General features: G+C 37.5%; 2 long non-coding RNA genes across 2 annotated transcripts in view; one reads left to right on the plus strand and one right to left on the minus strand.

Moving 5' to 3' along the window:
- The window catches only part of LOC148115476 (uncharacterized), a 46,742-nt gene that overhangs the window by 14,251 nt on the left and 16,551 nt on the right, over nucleotides 1-15,940 (minus strand). The window lies entirely within an intron of this gene.
- Nucleotides 6,218-10,910, plus strand: LOC148115477 (uncharacterized). The gene is made up of 2 exons (XR_015731953.1): nucleotides 6,218-8,700; nucleotides 10,593-10,910. It is a non-coding gene; the product is annotated as an uncharacterized LOC148115477 (long non-coding RNA).

Raw genomic sequence — 15,940 nt, forward strand, 5'->3', positions numbered from 1 at the left:
TTTCACTCTTGCTCCAGGGGATAGTAGAAGAGAAGAAGGCCTGGAGGAACGTTGTCCATAGGGTCGCGATGGGTCGGACATGACTTCATGACTAACCACATTTAGTGCCTTATGGCAACATTACTGGATTTTTTAGTAAGGTCAGCACCAGGAAACAAGTAAGACAGCAAGATTAAAAGGTTTGTCTAAAGTTATAAGCAAAAGAAGAAGAATCCGTCCTTAGTTTTGACAGGAATAAAAAAGGCTTTTTAGCTTTTAAGAACTTGGATTAGAATCTCAGCTGTTCTGGAACATTAGATTCTTTCTTGGCAAATGTTAGGACAGCAAACTAAACCACATGTTTCATAATATCAGGGCTAATCTGATGACCTCTTTCAAATTCCTGATGTCATGATTGTGAATCTGCCTATAATCATTTACTTTGACCTTTTCAACGTGCTGATACTGTGCATAACATTCTACCTCTCTCCATGTACTCAAATCCTTTTTTTTTTTTTTTGCTATGAAAAAATATGCTTGTAAAAATTTCATGCTGAGAAACTTTATTGCTTAGGTTTCAACAAAGGCACCGAGGAAAATCTGGTCCTTGTATTTCTTTGCATAAATACTCTCGAAGCAATAAACGCTTCCAGTAAAAATTGAAATCTTTTTCGTTTATAAAACAAAAAAGGCTGTACTCCTTTGAAAAACAGGGGGAAAAACATTTCAAAGTAAAGTCTAACAAACAGATTTATAATATTCTGTTTTAAATTTAAAGATTCAGCCTTTTCGTAAATTGATGTCAAAATGCGAGATTTACTTCTTTTTATTTTTTCTGTGAGGTGCGGATTTAAGATTCACATTGGAAAACCTTCAGTAGATGTTAAATAAAGATAATGAGGCAATTGTATTATTTGAGATACTTTTTTTAGCCAACAGATAAAACATTAACTAATAAACTGGCAGAATCCCAGTTTTCAACTTGGGAGGTACTGAGTTGTAATAAAGGAGCTTTCAGTGTTGCTCCTGGCATCCACAAATCAAGGACTTTTATAGTTACCACATAATAGTCATGTGTGGTTAAACATTCAAGTTAAAACCATCCTAAACCATGAATCCATTCGGCACTGTGTATATTCTCAAATGTTTGGAAGAGAGAATTCCAGGCGATCCTGGTTTACCATAAATGATCATCATAAATGTACACATGATTCATTTGTAGCTTGATTCTTTTCCAATTCTTCACACAACTAGGAGCATTTAAATGAATATGAAATTAAAACTTCATATGTTACCTAAGTAAGTTCTCCTGGCTTTCTGCACCCAAAGGAGTCAGAAAATGTAATCCAAGGACAAACCCTGTTCATTATTTTTACAAACCCTGTTTCTAATACAGTTCATGTAATACCATATACTATGTTGTTGCTGCTGGTGGTGGTAGTTAGGAAATCTGATTCCTAGGAACAGAAACCAATAGGCTGAATCTATTACCTGTAGCTAATTTGCGATAAACTATGGTTCAATGCTATATTCTTTCTTGTACTTATATTCTTACACAATGGCAGCCAAATAAGCTATGATTTGTTGCTATTAGCTGTACAGATACCAGATCTCAGACATTTTGAAACAATGAGAAAAACACTTGAAAACTTAGATTCATGGGGACAAATATGCAATCCTTTTTAACATTTCTTTATAGATCTAAAGAAATAGGTAGGTGCTATTGTCAACGTCTACCCTCAATGCTTTGAAGCCTAGCAAAGGAGATTAACAAACCTACTATAGCAACTTCTTGATAAATATTATGAAGAGGGGAAAGCCCAGGGGTGAAATCCAGCAAGTTCTGACAGGTTCTGGAGAACCGGTAGCGGAAATTTTGAGTAGTTCGGAGAACCGGAAATGCCACCTCTGGCTGGCCTCAGAGTGAGGTGGGAATGGAGATTTTGCAATATCTTTCCCTCAGGAGTGGGGAGGGAATGGGGATTTTGCAGTATCCTTCCCCTGCCACACCCACCAAGCCACGCCCACAGAACCGGTAGTAAAAAAAATTGGATTTCACCACTGGGAAAGCCCACAAGGAAAAAAAGAACTGGGCTTTGGCCCTAGATGAAAATGCCAGTCTCTTGGAAAAGGAATACAGGTTGTCCTCTACGTATAAATTGCAATGATCTGATGCTGTAAAAATGGCCCTAAAATATATTCCTGTTAAACAGTTTGTAGAAATTTGGTGGACTGGATACTAAGACATGAAAATGTTTCTTATCTACTTAAATATATCATTAGACAATGTATCTACAGTGAATGGGCAGATAAATATTCCCCACCCCACTCATTCTCATAGCCTGCCTGCCGGCCCCCTCACGTCAGATGGTAAGCTGCTGGCTCATGTCTCCATTTAACATCTTCTTTCAAGTGTGATCTTTAGTGGTTGCATACAGTACGCAAAGCCCATAGTTCCTCAAAATATCCTTTTTTGCTAGGGAGGTTGTTGCAAAATAAAAATAACTTAAGGAGGAAGAAGCTGAATGCTGAGGTAAGGGAGAGAAAGAAAGACCTAAAAGACTCTTCCAACTTCTAACTTGGAATTCACAAGAAGAAACTTTAAAAAATTGACACAAAGGTAATATCTGTTCCAAGGATCAGATCCAAGGATTGAAGGAACAAGGAAATCTAAGAGTTGCACTAAATTTAATTGAGTTTTCTATGTTTTTTTTAAAAAAAATATTTTATTACCTCTGGTGACTGCTATCTCTATACAAGCACCCAATATGTTTGGGACAATTCAATATTCTTATCTCCTTTGTTTTACATTTTACACAGAACTACTTAAAGCTAAGAATGCTTTATCTTCTTTTTCCTCTTCTTTCTTTTAATAAACTTGGATTCTATTTATCTCCTGAAGGAGTGATTTATCTCCCTAACCAAGAAGGAGGAGAGGGGCAGATTTCCAAAATCATACATATTAATGCTTACAGAGTCAAAAAATATGACCTATAAAATATCTTCCCCCTGGGTCATTTTTTTTTCTTTTTACTTCCAAATGAGCTATAGGATCCCCATCTCTCACATTTGATGTGGTTAGTGGGGAAGGTGAAGGCATCCTTTGAAAGACCAGCAGTGGGAGCAAGAATTGCAGTTCATTACTACCTCAAGGCAAGAAGCACAGCTGTGTAGTGTGGTGCAAAAAGATTTCTGAGAGGAAGAGTTTAAGACACTAGCCTGACACCATAACTTCAAGCAGATACCTGCTGCTTAGCGAGGAGCAGCAGAGCATACTCTTTCCCATAAAAATATATTGATGCCCCTAAAAAATACCAAACCCCCTAATATTAGCCCCTAATTTCCACTCAGAGACACTTGGACCATTGTATGGGTTGCAGATAAATTTGAGAGAGACAGGGGAGGGGGAGGGAGGGAGAGAGAGAGAGAGACTGAGAGAGACAGAGACAGAGAGACAGAAAGAGAAGACGTAGAAAGTGGAAAGTAAAACATAGGAAGTTTTCTAAGTAATCAATCTGGCTTGCCAAAGACAATTTCTCAAATATATTTTCCATGTACAGAATAGTTTCTAGGGACTATTTTTGTAATGGGAAGTTGATCCATCTGAGATTTGGCCATCAGGCTATGTATCTCATATGCATTACTACCAGTATACACACATATACCACTCTTTGGCTTAGCCAAGAGAAATTTCCAGGGCTCATTTCCCAATTCATAATGAAATTGAAATATTAGCAGCATCAATAACTTTGCTTCAATTTAAAGATAAATATCATTTAATCATTAAAGAGAAGTATGAAAGATCTCCAACATTTACAGAATGTGTGTATTTTTATTCATGAAAGCAATCTGCTCTCTTACAGGCAGTAACAAGGTGCAGGATCCAATTTCATCTTATGCACAGAAAATATTAATATTGCCTTTGAGTTCCAAGTTAGCAAAAGCACCCTATTCAGCAAATCACAGGAAATCACGGTTCTAGCTGATAAAAAAAAGTGTATATTATTCCAAATATTCCTGTGCATATTTTAAACATGCTCTAAGTTAAAAAAGATTCCAGCAGACAAATCATCTCCAGTACTTTTATATGCCTGCACAAACTCACTAATCCCACCCAGATACAACATTCTTTCTACAAGCTCCCACCCGTCAGCATTCTGTAGGAATTCACACCATGAACACAAAATTCATCTTGGTTTGCCAACACTTGCATCTGATCACTGACATATGCTCAAACATATACAGCAGTATCATTTTTCAAATGGCTCATAGGCTTTAATACTCTTTCCAAGGGACCTTGTTTTAAAAACCAAGTCCAGTCTTCAATCAGAGGCTGAATTAGATGCTGCAAGTAAAAATTGTTTTTGGCAATGGTTCCATTTATTTACTTTTTTTCCTCCCATCTAAGTGATGGATGAAATTATAAGAGACTTATTTAGAATCTGGGAAGGCAGGGGTGGGGAGGGAGGAAGACAGCGTTGAAGCCTATATCTGTGGCATTCTGAGATGTCACAGGTTCTTTTTTTGAACTGTATCCAATTAGACTGACCCAGACTCAAGAGAGCCACAAAAACACTGGAGTCTTGACAGGTATTATATATATATATGTATGTATGTATGTATGTATGTATGTATGTATGTATGTATGTATGTATATAGAGTAGAATAGAAGACACTAAAAAAGCATTCACATACAGATTGGTAAATTTCACATTTCAGTTTTATATCTTTGGTTTTTTCATAATGACATCTCCCCAGCCCTTTCAGATGTGTGTATGTATGCGTAGGGGGGACGTGGTGGCTCAATGGCTAAGACGCTGAGCTTGTCGATCAGAAAAGTCGGCAGTTTGGGGGTTCGAATCCCTAGCGCTGCATAATGGAGTGAGCTCCCGTTACTTGCCCCAGCTTCTGCCAACCTAGCAGTTCAAATGCATGTAAAAATGCAAGTAGAAAAATAGGGACCATTTTGGTGGGAAGGTAACAGCGTTCCATGCGCCTTCGGTGTTTAGTCATGCCGGCCACTGAATCATCATCAGACAGCGCTGGCTCTTTGGCTTAGAAATGGAGATGAGCACCTCCCCCTAGAGTTCGGAACGACTAGCACGAATATGCAAGGGGAACCTTTACCTTTACCTTATGTATGTGTATATATGTCACCCTCTAAAAGGATTGGGGGTATACACACCTTCTTCTTTTTCTGGATCATCCACTCCCTTTAAAGAAAAAACACCTCTCTCTTTTTTGGGCCATCTCCTTTATTCTCCTCTCATACCTGTTTCAAGGGTGCAGCTTTATTGGCAGCTCTGCCCTACTGCCACTGGGGGAAAGGCTCAACGGAGCTCAACAGAGAGGGGAGGAAGGCAGTGTTGTCCCATCATCATTGAAATAATCCAGGGAATCTCTTCATTTGAAAAGATTGTGTTCAGAAATGTATGTGTTCTGAATTTAATTTAATTTAATTTAATTTAATTTAATTTATCGCATTTCTATGCCGCCCAACTCCCAAGGAATTCTGGGCGGCTTACAGCAAACATAATGCGAACAATGAACTTAGGAAAAGTTATTTAAAAACATTATAAAAACATTTTAAAAACATTAAAAACATTATCTGATAAAGTTCTAAAAGTGCCACGTTGTAGAATTTTAATTCTCTGCCTTTTTGATAATGTTGGAAGGAAAATCCACCTGGTTCAGTTCCAAGCTGGGAGAAAGACACTGTAAACATGGAGGCTGATTGGAAAGAAGGGTTTATTGGTGAAGCAGAGCCACCAACGACAGGTGATTCTGGGCAGCTGACAAAATGATTGAATGAGTGGATGGATCTTTATAGGTTTCTGTGACTTTGAAGTTTGGACTGTTCTGGGGGTGGTGGATTGATGGGGCTTGTGTTCTGAATGGGTGTAGGGCAATTCCTATTGTGGCTAATGGCTTTTGTCCTGTGTTGGATCTTGGGTGAGAGGCTGCTTTCTAATCCTACCATTCTGCCAAGGAGTTTTGAAATAGCCTGTCTTGAATGGATTTCTGCAGTATTTGCTTTGGTTATGAATAGAGCTATCTAGATACTTGTCTTCCTCTTTCAATAAGCTCTTTATCTCTTAAGTGCTGGCATCTGCTGTGAGCTATTAAGAAAGATTTGGGGGCTGCTTTCTGTCTTTAAGAGCATGTTTCTCCATTTCTCCTTTAGGGAAATCTAATATTCTGCCTTTTTAATATTTCCCAAAATATTTCATTCTTCTAGGACAGGGGGAGGGCTTTCCACAATAACATCATGTGTGAAGAAAATCAGATTATCTAAGAAGAATGTCATAACCGAAAGGTACTCAAGATGCACAATTTCTCCAGGTAGAAAAATGCTTCTGCACAAAATAGTTTTCTACCTATATGATATTTGGGTTTGTTTGTTTTTTACTGAGCATTTCAGCATGTGACAGACCCACTCCAACCGCTGTTTAAAATATTAGATGCCAGGTATAGATTTGCATGTCAGCCAAGATGGAATGTGAAAGATGGGAGATTAGCAACCTTAAAAGAAATTGAAACCTCATACTAGTAGATTATAAATTTAATCCAAATGCTAATGGGGAAGGCATTGCTAATTGTTTTCCTCTCCAACTGCTTCTCTATTCATAGAAGAAAAAGAGACATGTCCTTGAACTTTGCATTAAATAAAGCTCAATTTTTTTAAAAAGTAGCATAAGATGTCATTTAGTCAAAATATAACTGATTGAACATTTGCAATTAAAACTGAATTAAGAGTGAATTGAATTAATACTAAATTGAATATTTGCATTTAAATGCTTTGAAACAAATTATTCACATATTTTGCATTCTTTCTCTATGATTTTTCATACAGGACAGCTCAATTCTCACATATAAACACAATAAATAGAGTTATTAAAACATTGTTAAGAAAATTTCAGGTACCCATTAGAATATATTTAAGAACATATGTAAATAAACCAGAAAAAGCAACCGCCTGCAAAGCCTAATTTGGTGCTGAAGATGATTATAATGCACATTGTAGCTTTGAGAATTATAGTCTGCAAGTGTGAAAAATTAGATAATTGCCAAACAGGAATCAAATTATATCTATGCATAATATTGTTATCATCTGGAATAAAACAGCTGTCTTGTAGTAATTATTACTATGCTACATATTAAAGCTGCAACTTACATTACTGTAAATCAGACTAAACTCAATTGAGTTTACTTTTGAGTAACTACGGAGACTCACATTAGATCTAGCAAGTATCCTAAGGTTGATCTAAAATAAGCTCACATTTATTTAAGAGAAGTTATGTAAGAGTATTTAAGTTAGTACACATTTTTGTTGTTGTTGAAGAAAGAACACTTGCCTTGGTGAATTAAACAATGATGGCAATTATTGTTAAAATATTGTGGCAGTTATATAATTATTTTTAACTATTTCAATCTTTTTATTCTAAAGACGGAATGAGGGAATTTGGTGATGTGATGTTAGAGAAATCTTGAAGAATAGATGAAATACCAGCAGCTGAAGAAAGACAAATCTTCTGGCTCCAAAAAAAGGAGGAATAACAGACTAGTCCATCTGATACAGATAATTGGAAAGATTTTGCAGATCTTTGCATAAACAGCTTGATCTGAGTATAAGCATCTTTAAAACAATGTGTCTGCAGCATGGATTTGTCAGGAGCAAGGCCTGCCAAAGTCAACTTACCTCAATTTTTTTTATTAAGTTTCTTAGAGTAATTGATTGTGGAAGTACTACAAAAAATACCCTCATTTTAGCAAATCATGTAATGCAACAGGGTAATTAAATGTAGACTGGACGACATCACAATAAAGTAGATTCACACCACACTCAAGGAGAGCTCATTAGTAGAAAATATTGGGGCTGTTTAGTGTTGAAAAGAAAAACCTAGAGGGGATATGACAGAACTCTTCAAATACCTGAAAGGATAGTAAATTGAAGAAGATAAAGAGGTGGTCTCTATCATCCTATAGGCAAGGTAGTTTATAATAAATCTCTGTTTAGAGAAAGGCAGAATCTCACTGAATGTTAAGAAGGGAAGTTCAAATGCTAAAAGCTAGATAATGAGCTCTCTTCACAGGGTGTCTTCAAGCCGTAACGAGAAGGCTATCTGTCAGGGTTTATTTCAGCCAGATCCCTGCATTAAGCAGAGGATTGAAATTGATGTCCTAATTGATGTCTTTCAACAATATGATTCTAAGATGAGGCCAGAGATCTACAAGAAAAAAAAAACCATTTGTCTGCAACGGAAACACAGACTCAGTATTTGAATGAACCAAATTAGAAATCACTTCAAAGAATTCTGATAGAATGGATGAGTAATTGCATTCAGTTAGATCTAAATGGGAACGTTTTAATAATACCATGAATTCAATAGGTGAAAAAAGAACAAAATTAGTGATGAGGAGAAGAGATAATGGGAAAACAACTGGGCTCTGCTGAGCTGTCTCAAAAAGTCACGTATGCACCACATGTGAAATTATACTTTATTTTCACCTAGCATTGTTTAAATTGTGTTGTTTATCATTGTTATCAGACAATCTACTCTTAAGCATTGTTGGAAGAAATGTCCATCTGGGTTCAGTTCCAAATGGGAAGACAGAGACTAGAAACATGGAGGCTAATTGGAAAGATGGTTTAATGGTGAAGCAGAACCACCAAGCACGTGTGATTCTGGGTAACTGATCACATGGAGTTGAGAGAGAAAGGTATTTATACCCTCTCTTGGGCCTTGCCCTTGAGCTTCCTGTTCCTGTGCAAGAAATGTATTCTATTGGCTGTAGTCAGACTCCCATGTGGAGTCACGTTCGTCTGAATCAAGTCTGGTGGAACCTTGGGCTGATGTAATGTCCCCAGGTGATTTCCCAATGCAGTGAGCCCTGCTGTTAGATGGGTAGAGGGCTAATCCTATTATATCCTGAGGGGTCATGTCTTAATCCCATCACCCTGGAGATGGAGGACAACAAGACTTTTGTCTTGCAGGTAGGCTGGCCCAGTCTTAATGTGCACCACATATCTGACTAGCCTGACTAGGTGGCTCAGTGGCTAAGACACTGAGCTTGTCAATCAGAAAGGTCAACAGTTTGGCGGTTCGAATCCCTAGTATAGGTCTCCTGCGTGAGCAGGGGATTGGACTAGATAACATTCCAACTCTGTTACTGTTCATCTGCTGGGTCTTTAAAAACATGTTTCTCCTTTTCTCATCGAGGGAAATATAATATTCTGCCTTTTTAATATTTCCTACAATATTTCATTCTTCTAGGAGAGGGGTGGGTGCTAACTTTCTACAGCATGTTCTTCTCTGAACATGTACTTTTCTATTTATTCAATTTCTATAACTGCCCATCTCAATAACTCTAAATTTTTCTAAATACATTGAATTATTTCCTAATATGATTAGCATCCAATTGATGCTAGCGCTGTGTGACGGGGTTGTGTGTGTGAGCAGGCAGCAAGCTTTTTTTCCCCACAGAGGTGAGTGACCACTAATGCTTTCAATGGAAAACAGAGCCCACTGAGCTACTTGAAGTCATTCTTGTTAGTTTTGCCTCTATAGCTGTGAATTTGCATGGTAGAATACCCACCATTTTTCTATACTAGTCTTGCTTGCTTGCTTGATTCCTTCCTTCCTTTTTCTTTCTTTCTTTCTTTCTTTTCTTTCTTTCTTTTTCTTTCTTTTTTCTTTCTTTCTTTCTTTCTTTCCTTCTAAAATTGAAATGTTGCTAGAAGACATACTTTTATGTTAAATCACAATAAATAGAATTTTACAGAGTCAAGACATTCTGCATTATTTGTGATCATTTTAGCGGGTTCAAAAGGGGATCATTCCCCTTAAAAGGGGGTAAGCCCTTAGGTACAGAATTAATTCTGTATCTGTGTAAAGGAAACATTACTCTCCCTGTAGATTTTTTTAAAATAAAAAAAAATACAGACATTGAAAAAATACTTTAACATGAAGGAATTAAAATCAAATGCAAATTAAATCCTTCAATAGCAGATTTTAAGAAAATGAATCTACCTACTGAGATATATGACAGAGGTAATAAGCAAGGCCTGAATTAATTAGTTAACCATCAAGAAGAAAATAATCCAGCAATCATTTATGGTGGTGTCTCATATAATTAGCAGTCCTTTAATTTGCAGTTGCAGACAGGTAGCAAAGCCGGGGTATATCGAGTAATTGATGGCTGCTACATTCAGCATCAGCATACATTATAGTCTATGCAGATTTGCCCTACGGAGGACATAAAATACAGCTATAGTACTATTTTCTGTTTCTGCATGCAGTAGAATAAATGAACTCTTAACGCAACCAGCCATATCAGTTTGCAAAAGAGCATGGAACAAAAATATCTTCCATATGTTGGATTTCCAATTAAACATGTGTATTTTATGTCTTCTTTAGTATAGATGCAAATTTGACATTCAAGTTGAAACATAGAATAATCCTGCAACTATCCAATGGCATTTTCAGGGTTATTAATATCTCTTGTACTAAATCCTTATTTTTTTAAAAAAGATTCTCTTGTGTTTTAATGCATATTTTCTGTTTCATATACCTTTGTTGAACTTATTGTCAACGTCAAACCAAACCTGGCAGAAGCCATTGTCTTGTTCATCATTGCCACACAGTGCAAGAAGAGGGGGACGGAGGAGACACAAGACAGAGCTTTCTCCTGGAAGCCAAGGTCATCTCCCCAGGTGACGGATGAAGGTGGGAAGGAGTACACGAGGAGCCAGCCAATTAACCTAATTGGCCAATACAATCAGTGACACAGGGGGAGGGGTTTTCCTATTTTAATTATGCTGAAACCACAGGAATTATTCAGTTGGTTTTACCCTAAGTGTGCCGATATGATGTACCCAATAAAGAAGTTCTTTGAGGAAGACAGTGTCCTCAGAGTTCTAATTTGCTTGGGTTCATTAGTTGAAACCTTGATACTTATTTCTTGTCTGTTTGTTGTTTTTTTTAATCTCACTCCATAGTGCTGCTCTCAAAGGCTCGAGCTCTGGATCCAAACCAAAATCAGGATGCCACTCGCTCTGGGTTCCCAATGGCTTATTAAGCCAGAATCTCAGCACACAGTGAGTTCGGTCAAAATGAAGAATGGAATAAAGTTAGTGCTGGGAGCTTCCACCTTCCAGTGCCCTTTGAAGTTTGGAGCTGTGCCCTTCAGCCGTTGGAGCAGCTGACCATCCATCAGATCCAATTAGCTGCTTATCAGGCTGCTGGCAGCCCCGATCAGCTGATCATCAGTTGGTTTGCAGTCAGCTGTTCATCGGCTCGCCGTTGCTTGCTGCTTGCAGCCTCATCCATCAGTCTGATGGGCTTCATGAGTTCTCCCTACCACTCATCTCCTATGCTAGGAGTCCCTCCCCCAGGTATGGCAACCCTGAGATGGCATTTGGCGGGGGTGCCATATCAGGGGTTGACAGCTGCCATAACTGATTCTTATTCTTCTGATTATTTATTTATATTTCATATTTCTAAAGCCCATCTCCCTTCTTCTTACTTTGTATAGCCACTTGATTCACCAATTGGATATGCAAAAAAACAAGATACCTTCAGAATTGGAAGAAATTGGATTTCTGCTCAAATAAAGTTAACCTATTTTAGGCTGAGCAAACACACCAGTTTGTACATCAAGCATATACAAAGGGAGATAGAAAGTGATCTAATCAAATATATGTGCTTCAGGAGATATTTAGTGAAGGGAGATATTGCCTGGTAGGTGGAGTCAACGCAGGGAGTCAAAGTTATAAGAGAAAAATAATAGGCTAACACAACTATTCTGGTTTCTAATACATTAAAGTTCAGATCCACATACCTTGTATTATACTATATACTCTTAACATTCACCGGAAATTATTTCAGTGCTTAGTTAACTATGCAGCAGCATCTGCACACAAAAGTCCATATGTATTAATGCTCCAATCAACATTCCTCTAAACAATTTAATTTTGGGAGTGGTCCTGGTTTTTAGCTTTGTCACATATTCAAAATGGTTTGATGGTTGATAGCTGCCCAGGATTACATTATGCAAGATGGACAGACAGACAGACAGACAGACAGACAGACAGACAGTTAACAAAAGTATTCCTTCTCCATAAATACATTAAAAACGTGACATGTCCTTCTGCAAAACTTCAGAGAATTCAAAAGGGGCATGTTGTTATTTTTACATAGCTGAACTACCTATCTTAGTAGGTAGTCTTAAATCTACATATTACTGTTACTGCTAAAAAAAAAGGAGGATATTATTATACTAAACAGACATGCTAAATATCTAGCAGCCTTTTTCAAAATCTTCACTGCAGCAGTGGGACAATATTTCTTTTGAATGATGGACAGCATGAGCAGTCCACCTTAATGGCATCAAATTTTATTTTTGTTTTTTACAAAAAGCCCTCAGCAATTTTTCATAAAAATAAAGGCCACATATTCCACAAAATATTACAAAATTAGCAATGTTTACAGAATATACGGTGCGTGAGAAAAAAAAGAACAGTGCAATGCAGAAGAAAACAATATATTTTACAGTATATATAATGGAATTTAGGAGAAGAAATTTAATTACAAACTGAGGGTTTTTTTTAATAATATATGCAATTATTATAAAAAAAGACACCTACCAATATTTCTGCCAGTATGGTTACAGTCCTTCAGTAGAAACTAAAGAAAAGTTTGCAGTCTAACCTAACAAAACCCATGAATTGAAAGTGTTCTCCACAACACCAAGATATTTTAAAGCAATAATAATTTACCATTAAGAAATCCACCCACACAGTAGAATGAAACTACAAGGCATTTCTCAGGAATTTAAGTTGCAGTGTCATGGTTAAATAAAAAGGATTTTTTAAAAAAAAAATGTACAAGAAGCTCTCGAAAATAAACCAAGGCCACACATTCACATGAAATGCCATCTAGTTTAACAAACTTTATACATGTTTGTATTCCAGCTCCCACAAAGAACCAAATGTTTTTTCCCTCGGTGATGATGTAAGTTTTTCCATAGTTCTTACATAAACTGACATTTTAAACAAACTTGCTTAAAGTGCAGGTCTGGATCGGATCAGTGCCTGAGTGAGAAATTATTTGGTAACCGTATTATGCTGCCTTGAATTCTGTGAAAGAAAGATGGCATGGAAGTGGAACAATGGATCTGGCATCCTATCAGGCTACCCACTCCCTAGGCATCCATCTTTAGATTGCACTGAGCTTTATAGGCTGCCAGCAATGATCTACTTTCATATGAACTTGCATCACTGCAAAAAAAATAAAAAATAAAAAGAGTTTAAGCAGTGAAATGAGAAGTCATACAGGTCTTGCATTTAAAACTCTGCGTCTGCTTCTTAGATTTCATTTATTGTCAGTAAAAGTTGTTGCTTTTTTGCTACTGTCTAAAAAGTAAAGCAATAAATATATATCGTTCTCTGGAATATCTTGTCATTTGAAAGATATATGTTTACTCATCAAGTATGAAAAAGGACTTAATCTTGAGTCTAGCCAATCATGTCATGTCAATGTTTTTGGAGTACTAAGAATCAAATATAAATGGCCACAACTTACCTCTCTCCACACACACACAGACACAATCCCAATTTCCCCTTTCCACTCATAAACATAATTCCCATTTATTCTTCCAATAGGTGGCAGCTAATTCTTTAGTGCATTTTCATTTCTTTCTCCCTCCCTTTACTAGCCCTAATCAAGTGTTCAGATGTAGGGTTTCAAGAACACAGGAAGATGATCGTGAAGACAAGCATCCATCACCTTTCATGTGTTGAGGATTAATTTATTAAGTGCTGTAATTTACAAAGAATTTCCTTCTTTCCCCCCTCCCTCCGTCTCTCCCTCCTCCTTCCTTCCTTCCTTCCTTCTTTCCTTTGTCTCTCCCTCCCCTTTCTTTCTTCCCTCCCTCCCTTCCTCTTCCTTCTTTCCTTTCTCTCCCCTTCCCTTTCTTCCCTCCCTCCCTCCCTTCCTCTTCCTTCTTTCCTTTCTCTCCCCCTCCTTTCTTCCCTTTCTCTCTTCTCTCCCTTCTCTTCCTTCTTTCCCTTTTTCCTTCCTCTCTTCTCTCCTTTCCTCCCACCCTCCTTCCCTCACTCTCCCTTCTTTCCTTCTTTCCTTCCTCTCTCCTCCCCTTTCTTCCCTCCCTCCCCTCCTCTTTCTTCTTTCCCTTTTTCCTTCCTCTCTTCCTCCCTTTTCCTCCCTCCCTCCTCCCCTTACTCTTCCTTCTTTCCTTCCTCTCTTCCCCCTCCCCTCTCTTCTCTCCCTCCCTCTTCCTTCTTCTCAAATCCAGTTTAGCTTTCTTGCCGATTTTCCTTTTGACCTAATAAAAAATAATGGGCATAATGCAGGTTAGGGAGGGTGCACATGCATGCGGTGTATGTTGGGAAGGGTCCACAGGGGTGTGTGACAGGTGCCGCACAGGTTGCAGAGGACACCCAGGATGCAGTACAGATTGAAAAATGCACAAGTGGCTGTTAGGGTGCGAGCACAAAGGGACTGTGGAGGTTGTGTGGATGGGTGATACTGAGTAAGTTATGATCTTCTTTGTTGGCTTCCCCATTGCCTTGTAAGAAGTTGTATACTGAAAACGAATATCACATGATTGTGGTAGTGTTACACGGCTGAAGTGGCTACAATTTCCTCAAATTTCATTCTCATGGGAGCCATGGGTCCCAGATTTTTGATGCATTCTGTATGTTAGTCCATTTGAATCCTGTTGATTCATAAAATGGTTGCCCTATGATGAAGCTTTTCACCAAACTGAAGGCTACAAGCAGACATGAATGAGTTTTAGCAGTATAAAGATTTGTCAACTTTTTCTCATTGGTGTCATTCTTAGTTAACTATTCTATAGGAAATAATGAAATAAAATAAAAGAGTACAAGTAATCCTCGACTTACAACAGTTCATTTGGTGACCATTCTAAGTTACAGAGGCAGTTAAAAAAGTGACTTCTGACCATTTTTCACACTTACGACCATTGCAGAATCCCCATAGTCACGTGATCAAAATTCATCTCCTTGGCAACTGATTCATATTTATGACGGTTGCAGTGTCATTTTGTGACCTTCCGACGAGCAAAGTCAATGGGGAAACCAGATTTACTTAACAACCGTGTCGCTCACTTAACAACTTCAATAATTCATTTAACAACTGGGGCAAGAAAGGTCATAAAATGGGGCAAAACTCACTTAATAAATGTTTCACTTAGCAACATCAATTATGGGCTCAATTGTTGCTGTAAGTTGAGGACTACCTGTATAACGTAAGGCCAAAAGTGGAAATAGTGGTAGAAAGAGCAAGCTCACCATTTTATCAAAACACCTGTACAGGTTTCTAAAACTTGGCCATTGTAAATTGCAATGTTCCCAAAATACTACAGTTCCCAGAAGTCAAACTGTTGTGTTAACAGTTTGTTAACTATTACAGCTTGTTAACTATTCTAAACCTCCCTTAAACGTTTACTTTGCAACACTTTTTTTTCTATCCCTCCTCCCTTTTCCTTTCTAAAGCAATAGATATAATGTAATTTAAGAAAGAAACCATACAAAAATGCATTTCCATAATATAACCACAGTTTTTTTCATGTCAAAACTTTTAACTTCATAATGGTGAAAAACAGCAGAAATCTGTATAAAATCATAACTGTGTTGTAACTATTGATGTTGGCCGACAAGATTGAGTATCACTGCCAAACTTTATAATGAGGAACAACTTTAAAAATTAGCCTCAAGGTAAAGCTTTCATAAAAACACTTTTAAAAAGGACAATTAGTGGTAAACCGACAATAAAAGTAGCGGAGAAGCAGCCTATGTTTAAATTAAATACCAGTTGGAACTAATTTTAAAATGCCAAAGTGAGTGATGAAGTGCATGTATATATGTACATGTTTGTGTGTGTATGTCACAAGACATGCAAAGTGATTGGCTTTTAATTCA

This window comes from Pantherophis guttatus, chromosome 2 (assembly GCF_059756535.1).
Source record: "Pantherophis guttatus breed Tessera chromosome 2, ASM5975653v1, whole genome shotgun sequence".
Taxonomy (NCBI): domain Eukaryota; kingdom Metazoa; phylum Chordata; class Lepidosauria; order Squamata; family Colubridae; genus Pantherophis; species Pantherophis guttatus.